General features: G+C 38.8%; 56 non-coding genes across 56 annotated transcripts; all 56 read right to left on the bottom strand.

The window, feature by feature from the left end:
- Positions 1 to 61: 61 nt before the first annotated feature.
- Positions 62 to 134, bottom strand: TRNAK-UUU (transfer RNA lysine (anticodon UUU)). Its single transcript has one exon. It is a non-coding gene; the product is annotated as a tRNA-Lys (tRNA).
- A 287-nt stretch (positions 135 to 421) lies between these two features.
- TRNAK-UUU (transfer RNA lysine (anticodon UUU)) lies at positions 422 to 494 on the bottom strand. Its single transcript has one exon. It is a non-coding gene; the product is annotated as a tRNA-Lys (tRNA).
- A 107-nt stretch (positions 495 to 601) lies between these two features.
- Positions 602 to 674, bottom strand: TRNAK-UUU (transfer RNA lysine (anticodon UUU)). Its single transcript has one exon. It is a non-coding gene; the product is annotated as a tRNA-Lys (tRNA).
- Positions 675 to 781: 107 nt separating this feature from the next.
- Positions 782 to 854, bottom strand: TRNAK-UUU (transfer RNA lysine (anticodon UUU)). The gene has a single exon. It is a non-coding gene; the product is annotated as a tRNA-Lys (tRNA).
- Positions 855 to 1,139: 285 nt separating this feature from the next.
- TRNAK-UUU (transfer RNA lysine (anticodon UUU)) lies at positions 1,140 to 1,212 on the bottom strand. The gene has a single exon. It is a non-coding gene; the product is annotated as a tRNA-Lys (tRNA).
- Positions 1,213 to 1,319: 107 nt separating this feature from the next.
- On the bottom strand, positions 1,320 to 1,392 carry TRNAK-UUU (transfer RNA lysine (anticodon UUU)). Its single transcript has one exon. It is a non-coding gene; the product is annotated as a tRNA-Lys (tRNA).
- A 284-nt stretch (positions 1,393 to 1,676) lies between these two features.
- Positions 1,677 to 1,749, bottom strand: TRNAK-UUU (transfer RNA lysine (anticodon UUU)). Its single transcript has one exon. It is a non-coding gene; the product is annotated as a tRNA-Lys (tRNA).
- A 107-nt stretch (positions 1,750 to 1,856) lies between these two features.
- Positions 1,857 to 1,929, bottom strand: TRNAK-UUU (transfer RNA lysine (anticodon UUU)). Its single transcript has one exon. It is a non-coding gene; the product is annotated as a tRNA-Lys (tRNA).
- A 645-nt stretch (positions 1,930 to 2,574) lies between these two features.
- Positions 2,575 to 2,647, bottom strand: TRNAK-UUU (transfer RNA lysine (anticodon UUU)). Its single transcript has one exon. It is a non-coding gene; the product is annotated as a tRNA-Lys (tRNA).
- A 107-nt stretch (positions 2,648 to 2,754) lies between these two features.
- TRNAK-UUU (transfer RNA lysine (anticodon UUU)) lies at positions 2,755 to 2,827 on the bottom strand. The gene has a single exon. It is a non-coding gene; the product is annotated as a tRNA-Lys (tRNA).
- Positions 2,828 to 3,294: 467 nt separating this feature from the next.
- TRNAK-UUU (transfer RNA lysine (anticodon UUU)) lies at positions 3,295 to 3,367 on the bottom strand. Its single transcript has one exon. It is a non-coding gene; the product is annotated as a tRNA-Lys (tRNA).
- A 285-nt stretch (positions 3,368 to 3,652) lies between these two features.
- Positions 3,653 to 3,725, bottom strand: TRNAK-UUU (transfer RNA lysine (anticodon UUU)). The gene has a single exon. It is a non-coding gene; the product is annotated as a tRNA-Lys (tRNA).
- A 96-nt stretch (positions 3,726 to 3,821) lies between these two features.
- Positions 3,822 to 3,894, bottom strand: TRNAK-UUU (transfer RNA lysine (anticodon UUU)). The gene has a single exon. It is a non-coding gene; the product is annotated as a tRNA-Lys (tRNA).
- Positions 3,895 to 4,001: 107 nt separating this feature from the next.
- On the bottom strand, positions 4,002 to 4,074 carry TRNAK-UUU (transfer RNA lysine (anticodon UUU)). The gene has a single exon. It is a non-coding gene; the product is annotated as a tRNA-Lys (tRNA).
- Positions 4,075 to 4,359: 285 nt separating this feature from the next.
- Positions 4,360 to 4,432, bottom strand: TRNAK-UUU (transfer RNA lysine (anticodon UUU)). The gene has a single exon. It is a non-coding gene; the product is annotated as a tRNA-Lys (tRNA).
- A 107-nt stretch (positions 4,433 to 4,539) lies between these two features.
- TRNAK-UUU (transfer RNA lysine (anticodon UUU)) lies at positions 4,540 to 4,612 on the bottom strand. The gene has a single exon. It is a non-coding gene; the product is annotated as a tRNA-Lys (tRNA).
- Positions 4,613 to 5,079: 467 nt separating this feature from the next.
- TRNAK-UUU (transfer RNA lysine (anticodon UUU)) lies at positions 5,080 to 5,152 on the bottom strand. Its single transcript has one exon. It is a non-coding gene; the product is annotated as a tRNA-Lys (tRNA).
- Positions 5,153 to 5,259: 107 nt separating this feature from the next.
- Positions 5,260 to 5,332, bottom strand: TRNAK-UUU (transfer RNA lysine (anticodon UUU)). The gene has a single exon. It is a non-coding gene; the product is annotated as a tRNA-Lys (tRNA).
- A 467-nt stretch (positions 5,333 to 5,799) lies between these two features.
- On the bottom strand, positions 5,800 to 5,872 carry TRNAK-UUU (transfer RNA lysine (anticodon UUU)). The gene has a single exon. It is a non-coding gene; the product is annotated as a tRNA-Lys (tRNA).
- A 284-nt stretch (positions 5,873 to 6,156) lies between these two features.
- Positions 6,157 to 6,229, bottom strand: TRNAK-UUU (transfer RNA lysine (anticodon UUU)). Its single transcript has one exon. It is a non-coding gene; the product is annotated as a tRNA-Lys (tRNA).
- Positions 6,230 to 6,505: 276 nt separating this feature from the next.
- TRNAK-UUU (transfer RNA lysine (anticodon UUU)) lies at positions 6,506 to 6,578 on the bottom strand. Its single transcript has one exon. It is a non-coding gene; the product is annotated as a tRNA-Lys (tRNA).
- A 107-nt stretch (positions 6,579 to 6,685) lies between these two features.
- TRNAK-UUU (transfer RNA lysine (anticodon UUU)) lies at positions 6,686 to 6,758 on the bottom strand. Its single transcript has one exon. It is a non-coding gene; the product is annotated as a tRNA-Lys (tRNA).
- A 285-nt stretch (positions 6,759 to 7,043) lies between these two features.
- TRNAK-UUU (transfer RNA lysine (anticodon UUU)) lies at positions 7,044 to 7,116 on the bottom strand. Its single transcript has one exon. It is a non-coding gene; the product is annotated as a tRNA-Lys (tRNA).
- Positions 7,117 to 7,401: 285 nt separating this feature from the next.
- TRNAK-UUU (transfer RNA lysine (anticodon UUU)) lies at positions 7,402 to 7,474 on the bottom strand. The gene has a single exon. It is a non-coding gene; the product is annotated as a tRNA-Lys (tRNA).
- Positions 7,475 to 7,581: 107 nt separating this feature from the next.
- On the bottom strand, positions 7,582 to 7,654 carry TRNAK-UUU (transfer RNA lysine (anticodon UUU)). Its single transcript has one exon. It is a non-coding gene; the product is annotated as a tRNA-Lys (tRNA).
- A 107-nt stretch (positions 7,655 to 7,761) lies between these two features.
- TRNAK-UUU (transfer RNA lysine (anticodon UUU)) lies at positions 7,762 to 7,834 on the bottom strand. Its single transcript has one exon. It is a non-coding gene; the product is annotated as a tRNA-Lys (tRNA).
- A 467-nt stretch (positions 7,835 to 8,301) lies between these two features.
- Positions 8,302 to 8,374, bottom strand: TRNAK-UUU (transfer RNA lysine (anticodon UUU)). The gene has a single exon. It is a non-coding gene; the product is annotated as a tRNA-Lys (tRNA).
- Positions 8,375 to 8,481: 107 nt separating this feature from the next.
- On the bottom strand, positions 8,482 to 8,554 carry TRNAK-UUU (transfer RNA lysine (anticodon UUU)). The gene has a single exon. It is a non-coding gene; the product is annotated as a tRNA-Lys (tRNA).
- Positions 8,555 to 9,021: 467 nt separating this feature from the next.
- TRNAK-UUU (transfer RNA lysine (anticodon UUU)) lies at positions 9,022 to 9,094 on the bottom strand. The gene has a single exon. It is a non-coding gene; the product is annotated as a tRNA-Lys (tRNA).
- Positions 9,095 to 9,379: 285 nt separating this feature from the next.
- TRNAK-UUU (transfer RNA lysine (anticodon UUU)) lies at positions 9,380 to 9,452 on the bottom strand. Its single transcript has one exon. It is a non-coding gene; the product is annotated as a tRNA-Lys (tRNA).
- A 456-nt stretch (positions 9,453 to 9,908) lies between these two features.
- TRNAK-UUU (transfer RNA lysine (anticodon UUU)) lies at positions 9,909 to 9,981 on the bottom strand. Its single transcript has one exon. It is a non-coding gene; the product is annotated as a tRNA-Lys (tRNA).
- Positions 9,982 to 10,088: 107 nt separating this feature from the next.
- On the bottom strand, positions 10,089 to 10,161 carry TRNAK-UUU (transfer RNA lysine (anticodon UUU)). Its single transcript has one exon. It is a non-coding gene; the product is annotated as a tRNA-Lys (tRNA).
- Positions 10,162 to 10,268: 107 nt separating this feature from the next.
- TRNAK-UUU (transfer RNA lysine (anticodon UUU)) lies at positions 10,269 to 10,341 on the bottom strand. The gene has a single exon. It is a non-coding gene; the product is annotated as a tRNA-Lys (tRNA).
- Positions 10,342 to 10,626: 285 nt separating this feature from the next.
- On the bottom strand, positions 10,627 to 10,699 carry TRNAK-UUU (transfer RNA lysine (anticodon UUU)). Its single transcript has one exon. It is a non-coding gene; the product is annotated as a tRNA-Lys (tRNA).
- A 287-nt stretch (positions 10,700 to 10,986) lies between these two features.
- On the bottom strand, positions 10,987 to 11,059 carry TRNAK-UUU (transfer RNA lysine (anticodon UUU)). Its single transcript has one exon. It is a non-coding gene; the product is annotated as a tRNA-Lys (tRNA).
- Positions 11,060 to 11,166: 107 nt separating this feature from the next.
- On the bottom strand, positions 11,167 to 11,239 carry TRNAK-UUU (transfer RNA lysine (anticodon UUU)). The gene has a single exon. It is a non-coding gene; the product is annotated as a tRNA-Lys (tRNA).
- Positions 11,240 to 11,524: 285 nt separating this feature from the next.
- Positions 11,525 to 11,597, bottom strand: TRNAK-UUU (transfer RNA lysine (anticodon UUU)). Its single transcript has one exon. It is a non-coding gene; the product is annotated as a tRNA-Lys (tRNA).
- A 287-nt stretch (positions 11,598 to 11,884) lies between these two features.
- On the bottom strand, positions 11,885 to 11,957 carry TRNAK-UUU (transfer RNA lysine (anticodon UUU)). Its single transcript has one exon. It is a non-coding gene; the product is annotated as a tRNA-Lys (tRNA).
- A 107-nt stretch (positions 11,958 to 12,064) lies between these two features.
- TRNAK-UUU (transfer RNA lysine (anticodon UUU)) lies at positions 12,065 to 12,137 on the bottom strand. The gene has a single exon. It is a non-coding gene; the product is annotated as a tRNA-Lys (tRNA).
- Positions 12,138 to 12,422: 285 nt separating this feature from the next.
- Positions 12,423 to 12,495, bottom strand: TRNAK-UUU (transfer RNA lysine (anticodon UUU)). The gene has a single exon. It is a non-coding gene; the product is annotated as a tRNA-Lys (tRNA).
- Positions 12,496 to 12,782: 287 nt separating this feature from the next.
- Positions 12,783 to 12,855, bottom strand: TRNAK-UUU (transfer RNA lysine (anticodon UUU)). Its single transcript has one exon. It is a non-coding gene; the product is annotated as a tRNA-Lys (tRNA).
- Positions 12,856 to 12,962: 107 nt separating this feature from the next.
- Positions 12,963 to 13,035, bottom strand: TRNAK-UUU (transfer RNA lysine (anticodon UUU)). The gene has a single exon. It is a non-coding gene; the product is annotated as a tRNA-Lys (tRNA).
- A 285-nt stretch (positions 13,036 to 13,320) lies between these two features.
- On the bottom strand, positions 13,321 to 13,393 carry TRNAK-UUU (transfer RNA lysine (anticodon UUU)). Its single transcript has one exon. It is a non-coding gene; the product is annotated as a tRNA-Lys (tRNA).
- A 287-nt stretch (positions 13,394 to 13,680) lies between these two features.
- On the bottom strand, positions 13,681 to 13,753 carry TRNAK-UUU (transfer RNA lysine (anticodon UUU)). The gene has a single exon. It is a non-coding gene; the product is annotated as a tRNA-Lys (tRNA).
- A 107-nt stretch (positions 13,754 to 13,860) lies between these two features.
- Positions 13,861 to 13,933, bottom strand: TRNAK-UUU (transfer RNA lysine (anticodon UUU)). Its single transcript has one exon. It is a non-coding gene; the product is annotated as a tRNA-Lys (tRNA).
- A 285-nt stretch (positions 13,934 to 14,218) lies between these two features.
- Positions 14,219 to 14,291, bottom strand: TRNAK-UUU (transfer RNA lysine (anticodon UUU)). The gene has a single exon. It is a non-coding gene; the product is annotated as a tRNA-Lys (tRNA).
- Positions 14,292 to 14,578: 287 nt separating this feature from the next.
- Positions 14,579 to 14,651, bottom strand: TRNAK-UUU (transfer RNA lysine (anticodon UUU)). Its single transcript has one exon. It is a non-coding gene; the product is annotated as a tRNA-Lys (tRNA).
- A 107-nt stretch (positions 14,652 to 14,758) lies between these two features.
- On the bottom strand, positions 14,759 to 14,831 carry TRNAK-UUU (transfer RNA lysine (anticodon UUU)). Its single transcript has one exon. It is a non-coding gene; the product is annotated as a tRNA-Lys (tRNA).
- A 285-nt stretch (positions 14,832 to 15,116) lies between these two features.
- On the bottom strand, positions 15,117 to 15,189 carry TRNAK-UUU (transfer RNA lysine (anticodon UUU)). The gene has a single exon. It is a non-coding gene; the product is annotated as a tRNA-Lys (tRNA).
- A 287-nt stretch (positions 15,190 to 15,476) lies between these two features.
- TRNAK-UUU (transfer RNA lysine (anticodon UUU)) lies at positions 15,477 to 15,549 on the bottom strand. The gene has a single exon. It is a non-coding gene; the product is annotated as a tRNA-Lys (tRNA).
- A 107-nt stretch (positions 15,550 to 15,656) lies between these two features.
- TRNAK-UUU (transfer RNA lysine (anticodon UUU)) lies at positions 15,657 to 15,729 on the bottom strand. Its single transcript has one exon. It is a non-coding gene; the product is annotated as a tRNA-Lys (tRNA).
- Positions 15,730 to 16,014: 285 nt separating this feature from the next.
- On the bottom strand, positions 16,015 to 16,087 carry TRNAK-UUU (transfer RNA lysine (anticodon UUU)). Its single transcript has one exon. It is a non-coding gene; the product is annotated as a tRNA-Lys (tRNA).
- Positions 16,088 to 16,374: 287 nt separating this feature from the next.
- TRNAK-UUU (transfer RNA lysine (anticodon UUU)) lies at positions 16,375 to 16,447 on the bottom strand. Its single transcript has one exon. It is a non-coding gene; the product is annotated as a tRNA-Lys (tRNA).
- Positions 16,448 to 16,554: 107 nt separating this feature from the next.
- Positions 16,555 to 16,627, bottom strand: TRNAK-UUU (transfer RNA lysine (anticodon UUU)). The gene has a single exon. It is a non-coding gene; the product is annotated as a tRNA-Lys (tRNA).
- A 467-nt stretch (positions 16,628 to 17,094) lies between these two features.
- TRNAK-UUU (transfer RNA lysine (anticodon UUU)) lies at positions 17,095 to 17,167 on the bottom strand. The gene has a single exon. It is a non-coding gene; the product is annotated as a tRNA-Lys (tRNA).
- A 465-nt stretch (positions 17,168 to 17,632) lies between these two features.
- On the bottom strand, positions 17,633 to 17,705 carry TRNAK-UUU (transfer RNA lysine (anticodon UUU)). The gene has a single exon. It is a non-coding gene; the product is annotated as a tRNA-Lys (tRNA).
- Positions 17,706 to 18,127: the final 422 nt, after the last annotated feature.

Below are 18,127 nucleotides of genomic sequence, written 5' to 3'. Positions count from 1 at the left end.
ATGTTACTGGAAATTAAATGATCTGAAGTTTAAATTATTGATGATTCTTCAAAAACACAGTCGCCCGAACAGGGACTCGAACCCTGGACCGTTAGGTTAAAAGCCTAACGCTCTACCGACTGAGCTATCCGGGCTCAAGCGAGGTGAACTCCCGTAATAATTGGAATAAGAATTTCAATAATTTTACTGGAAATTAAATGATCTAAAGTTTAAATTTTTGATGATTCTTCAAAAACAGAGTCGCCCGAACAGGGACTCGAACCCTGGACCGTTAGGTTAAAAGCCTAACGCTCTACCGACTGAGCTATCCTGTCTCAAACGAAGTTAAATCCCGTAATAATTGGAATTAGAATTTACATAAATTTATTGAAAGTGAAATGATCTGAAGTTTAAATTATTGATGATTCTTCAAAAAAAGAATGGCCCGAACAGGTACTCGAACCCTGGACCGTTAGGTTAAAAGCCTAACGCTCTACCGATTGAGCTATCCGGGCTCAAGCGAGGTGAACTCACGTAATAATTGGAATTAGAATTTACATAAATTTATTGAAAGTGAAATGATCTGAAGTTTAAATTATTGACGATTCTTTAAAAACAGAGTCGCCCGAACAGGGACTCGAACCCTGGACCGTTAGGTTAAAAGCTTAACGCTCTACCGACTGAGCTATCCGGGCTGAAACGAAATGAACTCCCGTAATAATTGGGATTAGAATTTCAATAATTTTACTGGAAATTAAATGATCTGAAGTTTAAATTATTGATGATTCTTCAAAAACACAGTCGCCCGAACAGGGACTCGAACCCTGGACCGTTAGGTTAAAAGCCTAACGCTCTACCGACTGAGCTATCCGGGCTCAAGCGAGGTGAACTCACGTAATAATTGGAATTAGAATTTACATAAATTTATTGAAATTGAAATGATCTGAAGTTTAAATTATTGACGATTCTTTGAAAACAGAGTCGCCCGAACAGGGACTCGAACCCTGGACCGTTAGGTTAAAGCCTAACGCTCTACCGACTGAGCTATCCTGTCTCAAACGAAGTTAAATCCCGTAATAATTGGAATTAGAATTTACATAAATTTATTGAAAGTGAAATGATCTGAAGTTTAAATTATTGATGATTCTTCAAAAAAGAATGGCCCGAACAGGTACTCGAACCCTGGACCGTTAGGTTAAAAGCCTAACGCTCTACCGACTGAGCTATCCGGGCTCAAGCGAGGTGAACTCACGTAATAATTGGAATTAGAATTTACATAAATTTATTGAAAGTGAAATGATCTGAAGTTTAAATTATTGACGATTCTTTAAAAACAGAGTCGCCCGAACAGGCACTCGAACCCTGGACCGTTAGGTTAAAAGCCTAACGCTCTACCGACTGAGCTATCCGGGCTGAAACGAAATGAACTCCCGTAATAATTGGGATTAGAATTTCAATAATTTTCTGGAAATTAAATGATCTGAAGTTTAAATTATTGATGATTCTTCAAAAACACAGTCGCCCAAACAAGGAGTCGAACCCTGGACCGTGGTTTGAAGCCTAACGCTCTACCGACTGAGCTATCCAAGCTGAAACGAAATGAACTCCCGTAATAGTTGGGATTAGAATTTCAATAATTTTACTGGAAATTAAATGATCTGAACTTTAAATTATTGATGATTCTTCAAAAACACAGTCGCCCGAACAGGGACTCGAACCCTGGACCGTTAGGTTAAAAGCCTAACGCTCTACCGACTGAGCTATCCGGGCTCAAGCGAGGTGAACTCACGCAATAACTGGAATTAGAATTTACATAAATTTATTGAAAGTGAAATGATCTGAAGTTTAAATTATTGATGATTCTTCAAAAACAGAATGGCCCGAACAGGGACTCGAACCCTGGACCGTTAGGTTAAAAGCTTAACGCTCTACCGACTGAGCTATCCGGGCTGAAACGAAATGAACTCCCGTAATAATTGGGATTAGAATTTCAATAAATTTACTGGAAATTAAATGATCTGAAGTTTAAATTATTGATGATTCTTCAAAAACACAGTTGCCCGAACAAGGAGTCGAACCCTGGACCGTGGTTTGAAGCCTAACGCTTTACCGACTGAGCTATCCGAGCTGAAACGAAATAAACTCCCGTAATAATTGGGATTAGAATTTCAATAATTTTACTGGAAATTAAATGATCTGAAGTTTAAATTATTGATGATTCTTCAAAAACAGAGTCGCCCGAACAGAGACTCGAACCCTGGACCGTTAGGTTAAAAGCCTAACGCTCTACCGACTGAGCTATCCTGTCTCAAACGAAGTTAAATCCCGTAATAATTGGAATTAGAATTTACATAAATTTATTGAAAGTGTAATGATCTGAAGTTTAAATTATTGATGATTCTTCAAAAACAGAGTCACCCGAACAGGGACTCGAATCCAGGACCGTTAGGTTAAAAGCCTAACGCTCTACCGACTGAGCTATCCTGTCTCGAACGAAGTTAAATCCCGTAATAATTGGAATTAGAATTTACATAAATTTATTGAAAGTGAAATGATCTGAAGTTTTAATTATTGATGATTCTTCAAAAACAGAATTCCCCAAACAGGGACTCGAACCCTGGACCGTTAGGTTAAAAGCCTAACGCTCTACCGACTGAGCTATCCGGGCTCAAGCGAGGTGAACTCACGTAATAATTGGAATTAGAATTTACATAAATTTATTGAAAGTGAAATGATCTGAAGTTTAAATTATTGACGATTCTTTGAAAACAGAGTCGCCCGAACAGGGACTCGAACCCTGGACCGTTAGGTTAAAAGCCTAACGCTCTACCGACTGAGCTATCTGGGCTCAAGCGAGGAGAACTCCCGTAATAATTGGATTAAGAATTTCAATAATTTTACTGGAAATTAAATGATCTGAAGTTTAAATTATTGATGATTCTTCAAAAACAGAGTCGCCCGAACAGAGACTCGAACCCTGGACCGTTAGGTTAAAAGCCTAACGCTCTACCGACTGAGCTATCCTGTCTCAAACGAAGTTAAATCCCGTAATAATTGGAATTACAATTTACATAAATTTATTGAAAGTGTAATGATCTGAAGTTTAAATTATTGATGATTCTTCAAAAACAGAGTCACCCGAACAGGGACTCGAATCCAGGACCGTTAGGTTAAAAGCCTAACGCTCTACCGACTGAGCTATCCTGTCTCGAACGAAGTTAAATCCCGTAATAATTGGAATTAGAATTTACATAAATTTATTGAAAGTGAAATGATCTGAAGTTTTAATTATTGATGATTCTTCAAAAACAGAATTCCCCAAACAGGGACTTGAACCCTGGACCGTTAGGTTAAAAGCCTAACGCTCTACCGACTGAGCTATCCGGGCTCAAGCGAGGTGAACTCAAGTAATAATTGGGATTAGAATTTCAATAATTTTACTGGAAATTAAATGATCTGAAGTTTAAATTATTGATGATTCTTCAAAAACACAGTCGCCCGAACAAGGAGTCGAACCCTGGACCGTGGTTTGAAGCCTAACGCTCAATCGACTGCGCTATCCGAGCCGAAACGAAATGAACTCCCGTAATAATTGGGATTAGAATTTCAAAAATTTTACTGGAAATTAAATGATCTGAAGTTTAAATTATTGATGATTCTTCAAAAACACAGTCGCCCGAACAGGGACTCGAACCCTGGACCGTTAGGTTAAAAGCCTAACGCTCTACCGACTGAGCTATCCGGGCTCAAGCGAGGTGAACTCACGTAATAATTGGAATTAGAATTTACGTAAATTTAATGATCTGAAGTTTAAATTATTGATGATTCTTCAAAAACAGAATGGCCCGAACAGGTACTCGAACCCTGGACCGTTAGGTTAAAAGCCTAACGCTCTACCGACTGAGCTATCCGGGCTCAAGCGAGGTGAACTCGCGTAATAATTGGAATTAGTATTTACATAAATTTATTGAAAGTGAAATGATCTGAAGTTTAAATTATTGACGATTCTTTAAAAACAGAGTCGCCCGAACAGGGACTCGAACCCTGGACCGTTAGGTTAAAAGCTTAACGCTCTACCGACTGAGCTATCCGGGCTGAAACGAAATGAACTCCCGTAATAATTGGGATTAGAATTTCAATAATTTTACTGGAAATTAAATGATCTGACGTTTAAATTATTGATGATTCTTCAAAAACACAGTCGCCCGAACAAGGAGTCGAACCCTGGACCGTGGTTTGAAGCCTAACGCTCTACCGACTGAGCTATCCGAGCTGAAACGAAAGAAACTCCCGTAATAATTGGGATTAGAATTTCAATAATTTTACTGGAAATTAAATGATCTGAAGTTTAAATTATTGATGATTCTTCAAAAACACAGTCGCCCGAACAGGTACTCGAACCCTGGACCGTTAGGTTAAAAGCCTAACGCTCTACCGACTGAGCTATCCGGGCTCAAGCGAGGTGAACTCACGTAATAATTGGAATTAGAATTTACATAAATTTATTGAAAGTGAAATGATCTGAAGTTTAAATTATTGACGATTCTTTGAAAACAGAGTCGCCCGAACAGGGACTCGAACCCTGGACCGTTAGGTTAAAAGCCTAACGCTCTACCGACTGAGCTATCTGGGCTCAAGCGAGGAGAACTCCCGTAATAATTGGATTAAGAATTTAAATAATTTTACTGGAAATTAAATGATCTGAAGTTTAAATTATTGATGATTCTTCAAAAACAGAGTCGCCCGAACAGAGACTCGAACCCTGGACCGTTAGGTTAAAAGCCTAACGCTCTACCGACTGAGCTATCCTGTCTCAAACGAAGTTAAATCCCGTAATAATTGGAATTAGAATTTACATAAATTTATTGAAAGTGTAATGATCTGAAGTTTAAATTATTGATGATTCTTCAAAAACAGAGTCACCCGAACAGGGACTCGAATCCAGGACCGTTAGGTTAAAAGCCTAACGCTCTACCGACTGAGCTATCCTGTCTCGAACGAAGTTAAATCCCGTAATAATTGGAATTAGAATTTACATAAATTTATTGAAAGTGAAATGATCTGAAGTTTTAATTATTGATGATTCTTCAAAAACAGAATTCCCCAAACAGGGACTCGAACCCTGGACCGTTAGGTTAAAAGCCTAACGCTCTACCGACTGAGCTATCCGGGCTCAAGCGAGGTGAACTCACGTAATAATTGGAATTAGAATTTACATAAATTTATTGAAAGTGAAATGATCTGAAGTTTAAATTATTGACGATTCTTTGAAAACAGAGTCGCCCGAACAGGGACTCGAACCCTGGACCGTTATGTTAAAAGCCTAACGCTCTACCGACTGAGCTATCTGGGCTCAAGCGAGGAGAACTCCCGTAATAATTGGATTAAGAATTTCAATAATTTTACTGGAAATTAAATGATCTGAAGTTTAAATTATTGATGATTCTTCAAAAACAGAGTCGCCCGAACAGAGACTCGAACCCTGGACCGTTAGGTTAAAAGCCTAACGCTCTACCGACTGAGCTATCCTGTCTCAAACGAAGTTAAATCCCGTAATAATTGGAATTACAATTTACATAAATTTATTGAAAGTGTAATGATCTGAAGTTTAAATTATTGATGATTCTTCAAAAACAGAGTCACCCGAACAGGGACTCGAATCCAGGACCGTTAGGTTAAAAGCCTAACGCTCTACCGACTGAGCTATCCTGTCTCGAACGAAGTTAAATCCCGTAATAATTGGAATTAGAATTTACATAAGTTTATTGAAAGTGAAATGATCTGAAGTTTTAATTATTGATGATTCTTCAAAAACAGAATTCCCCAAACAGGGACTCGAACCCTGGACCGTTAGGTTAAAAGCCTAACGCTCTACCGACTGAGCTATCCGGGCTCAAGCGAGGTGAACTCAAGTAATAATTGGGATTAGAATTTCAATAATTTTACTGGAAATTAAATGATCTGAAGTTTAAATTATTGATGATTCTTCAAAAACACAGTCGCCCGAACAAGGAGTCGAACCCTGGACCGTTTTTGAAGCCTAACGCTCAATCGACTGCGCTATCCGAGCCGAAACGAAATGAACTCCCGTAATAATTGGGATTAGAATTTCAAAAATTTTACTGGAAATTAAATGATCTGAAGTTTAAATTATTGATGATTCTTCAAAAACACAGTCGCCCGAACAGGGACTCGAACCCTGGACCGTTAGGTTAAAAGCCTAACGCTCTACCGACTGAGCTATCCGGGCTCAAGCGAGGTGAACTCACGTAATAATTGGAATTAGAATTTACGTAAATTTAATGATCTGAAGTTTAAATTATTGATGATTCTTCAAAAACAGAATTTCCCGAACAGGTACTCAAACCCTTGACCGTTAGGTTAAAAGCCTAACGCTCTACCGACTGAGCTATCCTGTCTCAAACGAAGTTAAATCCCGTAATAATTGGAATTAGAATTTACATAAATTTATTGAAAGTGTAATGATCTGAAGTTTAAATTATTGATGATTCTTCAAAAACAGAGTCACCCGAACAGGGACTCGAACCCTGGACCGTTAGGTTAAAAGCTTAACGCTCTACCGACTGAGCTATCCGGGCTGAAACGAAATGAACTCCCGTAATAATTGGGATTAGAATTTCAATAATTTTACTGGAAATTAAATGATCTGAAGTTTAAATTATTGATGATTCTTCAAAAACACAGTCGCCCGAACAGGTACTCGAACCCTGGACCGTTAGGTTAAAAGCCTAACGCTCTACCGACTGAGCTATCCGGGCTCAAGCGAGGTGAACTCCCGTAATAATTGGGATAAGAATTTCAATAATTTTACTGGAAATTAAATGATCTGAAGTTTAAATTATTGATCATTCTTTAAAAAAAGAGTCGCCCGAACAAGGAGTCGAACCCTGGACCGTGGTTTGAAGCCTAACGCTCTACCGACTGAGCTATCCGAGCTGAAGCGAAATGAACTCCCGTAATAATTGGGATTAGAATTTCAATAATTTTACTGGAAATAAAATGATCTGAAGTTTAAATTATTGATGATTCTTCAAAAACACAGTCGCCCGAACAGGGACTCGAACCCTGGACTGTTAGGTTAAAAGCCTAACGCTCTACCGACTGAGCTATCCGGGCTCAAGCGAGGTGAACTCGCGTAATAATTGGAATTAGTATTTACATAAATTTATTGAAAGTGAAATGATCTGAAGTTTAAATTATTGACGATTCTTTAAAAACACAGTCGCCCGAACAAGGAGTCGAACCCTGGACCGTGGTTTGAAGCCTAACGCTCTACCGACTGAGCTATCCGAGCTGAAACGAAAGAAACTCCCGTAATAATTGGGATTAGAATTTCAATAATTTTACTGGAAATTAAATGATCTGAAGTTTAAATTATTGATGATTCTTCAAAAACACAGTCGCCTGAACAGGGACTCGAACCCTGGACCGTTAGGTTAAAAGCCTAACGCTATACCGACTGAGCTATTCGGGCTCAAGAGAGGTGAACTCCCGTAATAATTGGAATAAGAATTTCAATAATTTTACTGGAAATTAAATGATCTGAAGTTTAAATTATTGATGATTCTTCAAAAACAGAATGGCCCGAACAGGTACTCGAACCCTGGACCGTTAGGTTAAAAGCCTAACGCTCTACCGACTGAGCTATCCGGGCTCAAGCGAGGTGAACTCACGTAATAATTGGAATTAGAATTTACATAAATTTATTGAAAGTGAAATGATCTGAAGTTTAAATTATTGACGATTCTTTGAAAACAGAGTCGCCCGAACAGGGACTCGAACCCTGGACCGTTAGGTTAAAAGCCTAACGCTCTACCGACTGAGCTATCTGGGCTCAAGCGAGGAGAACTCCCGTAATAATTGGATTAAGAATTTCAATAATTTTACTGGAAATTAAATGATCTGAAGTTTAAATTATTGATGATTCTTCAAAAACAGAGTCGCCCGAACAGAGACTCGAACCCTGGACCGTTAGGTTAAAAGCCTAACGCTCTACCGACTGAGCTATCCTGTCTCAAACGAAGTTAAATCCCGTAATAATTGGAATTAGAATTTACATAAATTTATTGAAAGTGTAATGATCTGAAGTTTAAATTATTGATGATTCTTCAAAAACAGAGTCACCCGAACAGGGACTCGAATCCAGGACCGTTAGGTTAAAAGCCTAACGCTCTACCGACTGAGCTATCCTGTCTCGAACGAAGTTAAATCCCGTAATAATTGGAATTAGAATTTACATAAATTTATTGAAAGTGAAATGATCTGAAGTTTTAATTATTGATGATTCTTCAAAAACAGAATTCCCCAAACAGGGACTTGAACCCTGGACCGTTAGGTTAAAAGCCTAACGCTCTACCGACTGAGCTATCCGGGCTCAAGCGAGGTGAACTCACGTAATAATTGGAATTAGAATTTACATAAATTTATTGAAAGTGAAATGATCTGAAGTTTAAATTATTGACGATTCTTTGAAAACAGAGTCGCCCGAACAGGGACTCGAACCCTGGACCGTTAGGTTAAAAGCCTAACGCTCTACCGACTGAGCTATCTGGGCTCAAGCGAGGAGAACTCCCGTAATAATTGGATTAAGAATTTCAATAATTTTACTGGAAATTAAATGATCTGAAGTTTAAATTATTGATGATTCTTCAAAAACAGAGTCGCCCGAACAGAGAATCGAACCCTGGACCGTTAGGTTAAAAGCCTAACGCTCTACCGACTGAGCTATCCTGTCTCAAACGAAGTTAAATCCCGTAATAATTGGAATTACAATTTACATAAATTTATTGAAAGTGTAATGATCTGAAGTTTAAATTATTGATGATTCTTCAAAAACAGAGTCACCCGAACAGGGACTCGAATCCAGGACCGTTAGGTTAAAAGCCTAACGCTCTACCGACTGAGCTATCCTGTCTCGAACGAAGTTAAATCCCGTAATAATTGGAATTAGAATTTACATAAATTTATTGAAAGTGAAATGATCTGAAGTTTTAATTATTGATGATTCTTCAAAAACAGAATTCCCCAAACAGGGACTCGAACCCTGGACCGTTAGGTTAAAAGCCTAACGCTCTACCGACTGAGCTATCCGGGCTCAAGCGAGGTGAACTCAAGTAATAATTGGGATTAGAATTTCAATAATTTTACTGGAAATTAAATGATCTGAAGTTTAAATTATTGATGATTCTTCAAAAACACAGTCGCCCGAACAAGGAGTCGAACCCTGGACCGTGGTTTGAAGCCTAACGCTCAATCGACTGCGCTATCCGAGCCGAAACGAAATGAACTCCCGTAATAATTGGGATTAGAATTTCAAAAATTTTACTGGAAATTAAATAATCTGAAGTTTAAATTATTGATGATTCTTCAAAAACACAGTCGCCCGAACAGGGACTCGAACCCTGGACCGTTAGGTTAAAAGCCTAACGCTCTACCGACTGAGCTATCCGGGCTCAAGCGAGGTGAACTCACGTAATAATTGGAATTAGAATTTACGTAAATTTAATGATCTGAAGTTTAAATTATTGATGATTCTTCAAAAACAGAATGGCCCGAACAGGTACTCAAACCCTTGACCGTTAGGTTAAAAGCCTAACGCTCTACCGACTGAGCTATCCTGTCTCAAACGAAGTTAAATCCCGTAATAATTGGAATTAGAATTTACATAAATTTATTGAAAGTGTAATGATCTGAAGTTTAAATTATTGATGATTCTTCAAAAACAGAGTCACCCGAACAGGGACTCGAATCTAGGACCGTTAGGTTAAAAGCCTAACGCTCTACCGACTGAGCTATCCTGTCTCGAACGAAGTTAAATCCCGTAATAATTGGAATTAGAATTTACATAAATTTATTGAAAGTGAAATGATCTGAAGTTTTAATTATTGATGATTCTTCAAAAACAGAATTCCCCAAACAGGGACTCGAACCCTGGACCGTTAGGTTAAAAGCCTAACGCTCTACCGACTGAGCTATCCGGGCTCAAGCGAGGTGAACTCACGTAATAATTGGAATTAGAATTTACATAAATTTATTGAAAGTGAAATGATCTGAAGTTTAAATTATTGACGATTCTTTGAAAACAGAGTCGCCCGAACAGGGACTCGAACCCTGGACCGTTAGGTTAAAAGCTTAACGCTCTACCGACTGAGCTATCCGGGCTGAAACGAAATGAACTCCCGTAATAATTGGGATTAGAATTTCAATAATTTTACTGGAAATAAAATGATCTGAAGTTTAAATTATTGATGATTCTTCAAAAACACAGTCGCCCGAACAGGGACTCGAACCCTGGACCGTTAGGTTAAAAGCCTAACGCTCTACCGACTGAGCTATCCGGGCTCAAGCGAGGTGAACTCCCGTAATAATTGGGATAAGAATTTCAATAATTTTACTGGAAATTAAATGATCTGAAGTTTAAATTATTGATCATTCTTTAAAAAAAGAGTCGCCCGAACAAGGAGTCGAACCCTGGACCGTGGTTTGAAGCCTAACGCTCTACCGACTGAGCTATCCGAGCTGAAGCGAAATGAACTCCCGTAATAATTGGGATTAGAATTTCAATAATTTTACTGGAAATAAAATGATCTGAAGTTTAAATTATTGATGATTCTTCAAAAACACAGTCGCCCGAACAGGGACTCGAACCCTGGACCGTTAGGTTAAAAGCCTAACGCTCTACCGACTGAGCTATCCGGGCTCAAGCGAGGTGAACTCCCGTAATAATTGGAATAAGAATTTCAATAATTTTACTGGAAATTAAATGATCTGAAGTTTAAATTATTGATGATTCTTCAAAAACAGAGTCGCCCGAACAGGGACTCGAACCCTGGACCGTTAGGTCAAAAGCCTAACGCTCTACCGACTGAGCTATCCTGTCTCAAACGAAGTTAAATCCCGTAATAATTGGAATTAGAATTTACATAAAGTTATTGAAAGTGAAATGATCTGAAGTTTAAATTATTGACGATTCTTTAAAAACAGAGTCGCCCGAACAGGGACTCGAACCCTGGACCGTTAGGTTAAAAGCCTAACGCTCTACCGACTGAGCTATCCGGGCTGAAACGAAATGAACTCCCGTAATAATTGGGATTAGAATTTCAATAATTTTACTGGAAATTAAATGATCTGAAGTTTAAATTATTGATGATTCTTCAAAAACACAGTCGCCCGAACAGGGACTCTAACCCTGGACCGTTAGGTTAAAAGCCTAACGCTCTACCGACTGAGCTATCCGGGCTCAAGCGAGATGAATTCCCGTAATAATTGGGATAAGAATTTCAATAATTTTACTGGAAATTAAATGATCTGAAGTTTAAATTATTGATGATTCTTTAAAAAAAGAGTCGCCCGAACAATGAGTCGAACCCTGGACCGTGTCTTGAAGCCTAACGCTCTACCGACTGAGCTATCCGAGCTGAAGCGAAATGAACTCCCGTAATAATTGGGATTAGAATTTCAATAATTTTACTGGAAATTAAATGATCTGAAGTTTAAATTATTGATGATTCTTCAAAAACACAGTCGCCCGAACAGGGACTCGAACCCTGGACCGTTAGGTTAAAAGCCTAACGCTCTACCGACTGAGCTATCCGGGCTCAAGCGAGGTGAACTCCCGTAATAATTGGAATAAGAATTTCAATAATTTTACTGGAAATTAAATGATCTGAAGTTTAAATTATTGATGATTCTTCAAAAACAGAGTCGCCCGAACAGGGACTCGTACCCTGGACCGTTAGGTTAAAAGCCTAACGCTCTACCGACTGAGCTATCCTGTCTCAAACGAAGTTAAATCCCGTAATAATTGGAATTAGAATTTACATAAATTTATTGAAAGTGAAATGATCTGAAGTTTAAATTATTGACGATTCTTTAAAAACAGAGTCGCGCGAACAGGGACTCGAACCCTGGACCGTTAGGTTAAAAGCCTAACGCTCTACCGACTGAGCTATACGGGCTGAAACGAAATGAAGTCCCGTAATAATTGGGATTAGAATTTCAATACTTTTACTGGAAATTAAATGATCTGAAGTTTAAATTATTGATGATTCTTCAAAAACACAGTCGCCCGAACAGGGACTCGAACCCTGGACCGTTAGGTTAAAAGCCTAACGCTCTACCGACTGAGCTATCCGGGCTCAAGCGAGGTGAACTCCCGTAATAATTGGGATAAGAATTTCAATAATTTTACTGGAAATTAAATGATCTGAAGTTTAAATTATTGATCATTCTTTAAAAAAAGAGTCGCCCGAACAAGGAGTCGAACCCTGGACCGTGGTTTGAAGCCTAACGCTCTACCGACTGAGCTATCCGAGCTGAAGCGAAATGAACTCCCGTAATAATTGGGATTAGAATTTCAATAATTTTACTGGAAATAAAATGATCTGAAGTTTAAATTATTGATGATTCTTCAAAAACACAGTCGCCCGAACAGGGACTCGAACCCTGGACCGTTAGGTTAAAAGCCTAACGCTCTACCGACTGAGCTATCCGGGCTCCAGCGAGGTGAACTCCCGTAATAATTGGAATAAGAATTTCAATAATTTTACTGGAAATTAAATGATCTGAAGTTTAAATTATTGATGATTCTTCAAAAACAGAGTCGCCCGAACAGGGACTCGAACCCTGGACCGTTAGGTCAAAAGCCTAACGCTCTACCGACTGAGCTATCCTGTCTCAAACGAAGTTAAATCCCGTAATAATTGGAATTAGAATTTACATAAAGTTATTGAAAGTGAAATGATCTGAAGTTTAAATTATTGAAGATTCTTTAAAAACAGAGTCGCCCGAACAGGGACTCGAACCCTGGACCGTTAGGTTAAAAGCCTAACGCTCTACCGACTGAGCTATCCGGGCTGAAACGAAATGAACTCCCGTAATAATTGGGATTAGAATTTCAATAATTTTACTGGAAATTAAATGATCTGAAGTTTAAATTATTGATGATTCTTCAAAAACACAGTCGCCCGAACAGGGACTCTAACCCTGGACCGTTAGGTTAAAAGCCTAACGCTCTACCGACTGAGCTATCCGGGCTCAAGCGAGATGAATTCCCGTAATAATTGGGATAAGAATTTCAATAATTTTACTGGAAATTAAATGATCTGAAGTTTAAATTATTGATGATTCTTTAAAAAAAGAGTCGCCCGAACAATGAGTCGAACCCTGGACCGTGTCTTGAAGCCTAACGCTCTACCGACTGAGCTATCCGAGCTGAAGCGAAATGAACTCCCGTAATAATTGGGATTAGAATTTCAATAATTTTACTGGAAATTAAATGATCTGAAGTTTAAATTATTGATGATTCTTCAAAAACACAGTCGCCCGAACAGGGACTCGAACCCTGGACCGTTAGGTTAAAAGCCTAACGCTCTACCGACTGAGCTATCCGGGCTCAAGCGAGGTGAACTCCCGTAATAATTGGAATAAGAATTTCAATAATTTTACTGGAAATTAAATGATCTGAAGTTTAAATTATTGATGATTCTTCAAAAACAGAGTCGCCCGAACAGGGACTCGTACCCTGGACCGTTAGGTTAAAAGCCTAACGCTCTACCGACTGAGCTATCCTGTCTCAAACGAAGTTAAATCCCGTAATAATTGGAATTAGAATTTACATAAATTTATTGAAAGTGAAATGATCTGAAGTTTAAATTATTGACGATTCTTTAAAAACAGAGTCGCGCGAACAGGGACTCGAACCCTGGACCGTTAGGTTAAAAGCCTAACGCTCTACCGACTGAGCTATACGGGCTGAAACGAAATGAAGTCCCGTAATAATTGGGATTAGAATTTCAATACTTTTACTGGAAATTAAATGATCTGAAGTTTAAATTATTGATGATTCTTCAAAAACACAGTCGCCCGAACAGGGACTCGAACCCTGGACCGTTAGGTTAAAAGCCTAACGCTCTACCGACTGAGCTATCCGGGCTCAAGCGAGGTGAACTCCCGTAATAATTGGGATAAGAATTTCAATAATTTTACTGGAAATTAAATGATCTGAAGTTTAAATTATTGATCATTCTTTAAAAAAAGAGTCGCCCGAACAAGGAGTCGAACCCTGGACCGTGGTTTGAAGCCTAACGCTCTACCGACTGAGCTATCCGAGCTGAAGCGAAATGAACTCCCGTAATAATTGGGATTAGAATTTCAATAATTTTACTGGAAATAAAATGATCTGAAGTTTAAATTATTGATGATTCTTCAAAAACACAGTCGCCCGAACAGGGACTCGAACCCTGGACCGTTAGGTTAAAAGCCTAACGCTCTACCGACTGAGCTATCCGGGCTCCAGCGAGGTGAACTCCCGTAATAATTGGAATAAGAATTTCAATAATTTTACTGGAAATTAAATGATCTGAAGTTTAAATTATTGATGATTCTTCAAAAACAGAGTCGCCCGAACAGGGACTCGAACCCTGGACCGTTAGGTCAAAAGCCTAACGCTCTACCGACTGAGCTATCCTGTCTCAAACGAAGTTAAATCCCGTAATAATTGGAATTAGAATTTACATAAAGTTATTGAAAGTGAAATGATCTGAAGTTTAAATTATTGAAGATTCTTTAAAAACAGAGTCGCCCGAACAGGGACTCGAACCCTGGACCGTTAGGTTAAAAGCCTAACGCTCTACCGACTGAGCTATCCGGGCTGAAACGAAATGAACTCCCGTAATAATTGGGATTAGAATTTCAATAATTTTACTGGAAATTAAATGATCTGAAGTTTAAATTATTGATGATTCTTCAAAAACACAGTCGCCCGAACAGGGACTCTAACCCTGGACCGTTAGGTTAAAAGCCTAACGCTCTACCGACTGAGCTATCCGGGCTCAAGCGAGATGAATTCCCGTAATAATTGGGATAAGAATTTCAATAATTTTACTGGAAATTAAATGATCTGAAGTTTAAATTATTGATGATTCTTTAAAAAAAGAGTCGCCCGAACAATGAGTCGAACCCTGGACCGTGTCTTGAAGCCTAACGCTCTACCGACTGAGCTATCCGAGCTGAAGCGAAATGAACTCCCGTAATAATTGGGATTAGAATTTCAATAATTTTACTGGAAATTAAATGATCTGAAGTTTAAATTATTGATGATTCTTCAAAAACACAGTCGCCCGAACAGGGACTCGAACCCTGGACCGTTAGGTTAAAAGCCTAACGCTCTACCGACTGAGCTATCCGGGCTCAAGCGAGGTGAACTCCCGTAATAATTGGAATAAGAATTTCAATAATTTTACTGGAAATTAAATGATCTGAAGTTTAAATTATTGATGATTCTTCAAAAACAGAGTCGCCCGAACAGGGACTCGTACCCTGGACCGTTAGGTTAAAAGCCTAACGCTCTACCGACTGAGCTATCCTGTCTCAAACGAAGTTAAATCCCGTAATAATTGGAATTAGAATTTACATAAAGTTATTGAAAGTGAAATGATCTGAAGTTTAAATTATTGACGATTCTTTAAAAACAGAGTCGCCCGAACAGGGACTCGAACCCTGGACCGTTAGGTTAAAAGCCTAACGCTCTACCGACTGAGCTATCCGGGCTGAAACGAAATGAAGTCCCGTAATAATTGGGATTAGAATTTCAATAATTTTACTGGAAATTAAATGATCTGAAGTTTAAATTATTGATGATTCTTCAAAAACACAGTCGCCCGAACAGGGACTCTAACCCTGGACCGTTAGGTTAAAAGCCTAACGCTCTACCGACTGAGCTATCCGGGCTCAAGCGAGATGAATTCCCGTAATAATTGGGATAAGAATTTTAATAATTTTACTGGAAATTAAATGATCTGAAGTTTAAATTATTGATGATTCTTTAAAAAAAGAGTCGCCCGAACAATGAGTCGAACCCTGGACCGTGTCTTGAAGCCTAACGCTCTACCGACTGAGCTATCCGAGCTGAAGCGAAATGAACTCCCGTAATAATTGGGATTAGAATTTCAATAATTTTACTGGAAATTAAATGATCTGAAGTTTAAATTATTGATGATTCTTCAAAAACACAGTCGCCCGAACAGGGACTCGAACCCTGGACCGTTAGGTTAAAAGCCTAACGCTCTACCGACTGAGCTATCCGGGCTCAAGCGAGGTGAACTCCCGTAATAATTGGAATAAGAATTTCAATAATTTTACTGGAAATTAAATGATCTGAAGTTTAAATTATTGATGATTCTTCAAAAACAGAGTCGCCCGAACAGGGACTCGTACCCTGGACCGTTAGGTTAAAAGCCTAACGCTCTACCGACTGAGCTATCCTGTCTCAAACGAAGTTAAATCCCGTAATAATTGGAATTAGAATTTACATAAATTTATTGAAAGTGAAATGATCTGAAGTTTAAATTATTGACGATTCTTTAAAAACAGAGTCGCGCGAACAGGGACTCGAACCCTGGACCGTTAGGTTAAAAGCCTAACGCTCTACCGACTGAGCTATCCGGGCTGAAACGAAATGAAGTCCCGTAATAATTGGGATTGGAATTTCAATACTTTTACTGGAAATTAAATGATCTGAAGTTTAAATTATTGATGATTCTTCAAAAACACAGTCGCCCGAACAGGGACTCGAACCCTGGACCGTTAGGTTAAAAGCCTAACGCTCTACCGACTGAGCTATCCGGGATCAAGCGAGGTGAACTCCCGTAATAATTGGGATAAGAATTTCAATAATTTTTCTGGAAATTAAATGATCTGAAGTTTAAATTATTGATGATTCTTCAAAAACAGAGTCGCCCGAACAGAGACTCGAACCCTGGACCGTTAGGTTAAAAGCCTAACGCTCTACCGACTGAGCTATCCTGTCTCAAACGAAGTTAAATCCCGTAATAATTGGAATTAGAATTTACATAAATTTATTGAAAGTGTAATGATCTGAAGTTTAAATTATTGATGATTCTTCAAAAACAGAGTCACCCGAACAGGGACTCGAATCCAGGACCGTTAGGTTAAAAGCCTAACGCTTTACCGACTGAGCTATCCTGTCTCGAACGAAGTTAAATCCCGTAATAATTGGAATTAGAATTTACATAAATTTATTGAAAGTGAAATGATCTGAAGTTTTAATTATTGATGATTCTTCAAAAACAGAATTCCCCAAACAGGGACTCGAACCCTGGACCGTTAGGTTAAAAGCCTAACGCTCTACCGACTGAGCTATCCGGGCTCAAGCGAGGTGAACTCAAGTAATAATTGGGATTAGAATTTCAATAATTTTACTGGAAATTAAATGATCTGAAGTTTAAATTATTGATGATTCTTCAAAAACACAGTCGCCCGAACAAGGAGTCGAACCCTGGACCGTGGTTTGAAGCCTAACGCTCAACCGACTGCGCTATCCGAGCCGAAACGAAATGAACTCCCGTAATAATTGGGATTAGAATTTCAAAAATTTTACTGGAAATTAAATGATCTGAAGTTTAAATTATTGATGATTCTTCAAAAACACAGTCGCCCGAACAGGTACTCAAACCCTTGACCGTTAGGTTAAAAGCCTAACGCTCTACCGACTGAGCTATCCGGGCTCAAGCGAGGTGAACTCACGTAATAATTGGAATTAGAATTTACATAAATTTATTGAAAGTGAAATGATCTGAAGTTTAAATTATTGACGATTCTTTAAAAACAGAGTCGCCCGAACAGGGACTCGAACCCTGGACCGTTAGGTTAAAAGCCTAACGCTCTACCGACTGAGCTATCCGGGCTCAAGCGAGGTGAACTCCCGTAATAATTGGGATAAGAATTTCAATAATTTTACTGGAAATTAAATGATCTGAAGTTTAAACTATTGATGATTCTTCAAAAACAGAATGGCCCGAACAAGGAGTCGAATCCTGGACCGTGTTTTGAAGCCTTACGCTCTACCGACTGAGCTATCCGAGCTGAAACGAAATGAACTCCCGTAATAATTGGGATTAGAATTTCAATAATTTTACTGGAAATTAAATGATCTGAAGTTTAAATTATTGATGATTCTTCAAAAACACAGTCGCCCGAACAGGGACTCGACCCTGGACCGTTAGGTTAAAAGCCTAACGCTCTACCGACTGAGCTATCTGGGCTCAAGCGAGGTGAACTCCCGTAATAATTGGAATAAGAATTTCAATAATTTTACTGGAAATTAAAT

Source organism: Phalangium opilio, unplaced genomic scaffold, assembly GCF_054372755.1.
Source record: "Phalangium opilio isolate 3A_F unplaced genomic scaffold, DU_Popi_V2 ptg001170l_1, whole genome shotgun sequence".
NCBI lineage: Eukaryota > Metazoa > Arthropoda > Arachnida > Opiliones > Phalangiidae > Phalangium > Phalangium opilio.
The sequence above is the reverse complement of the archived record's forward strand: the minus strand, read 5'-3'. Positions and strand labels throughout refer to the sequence as shown.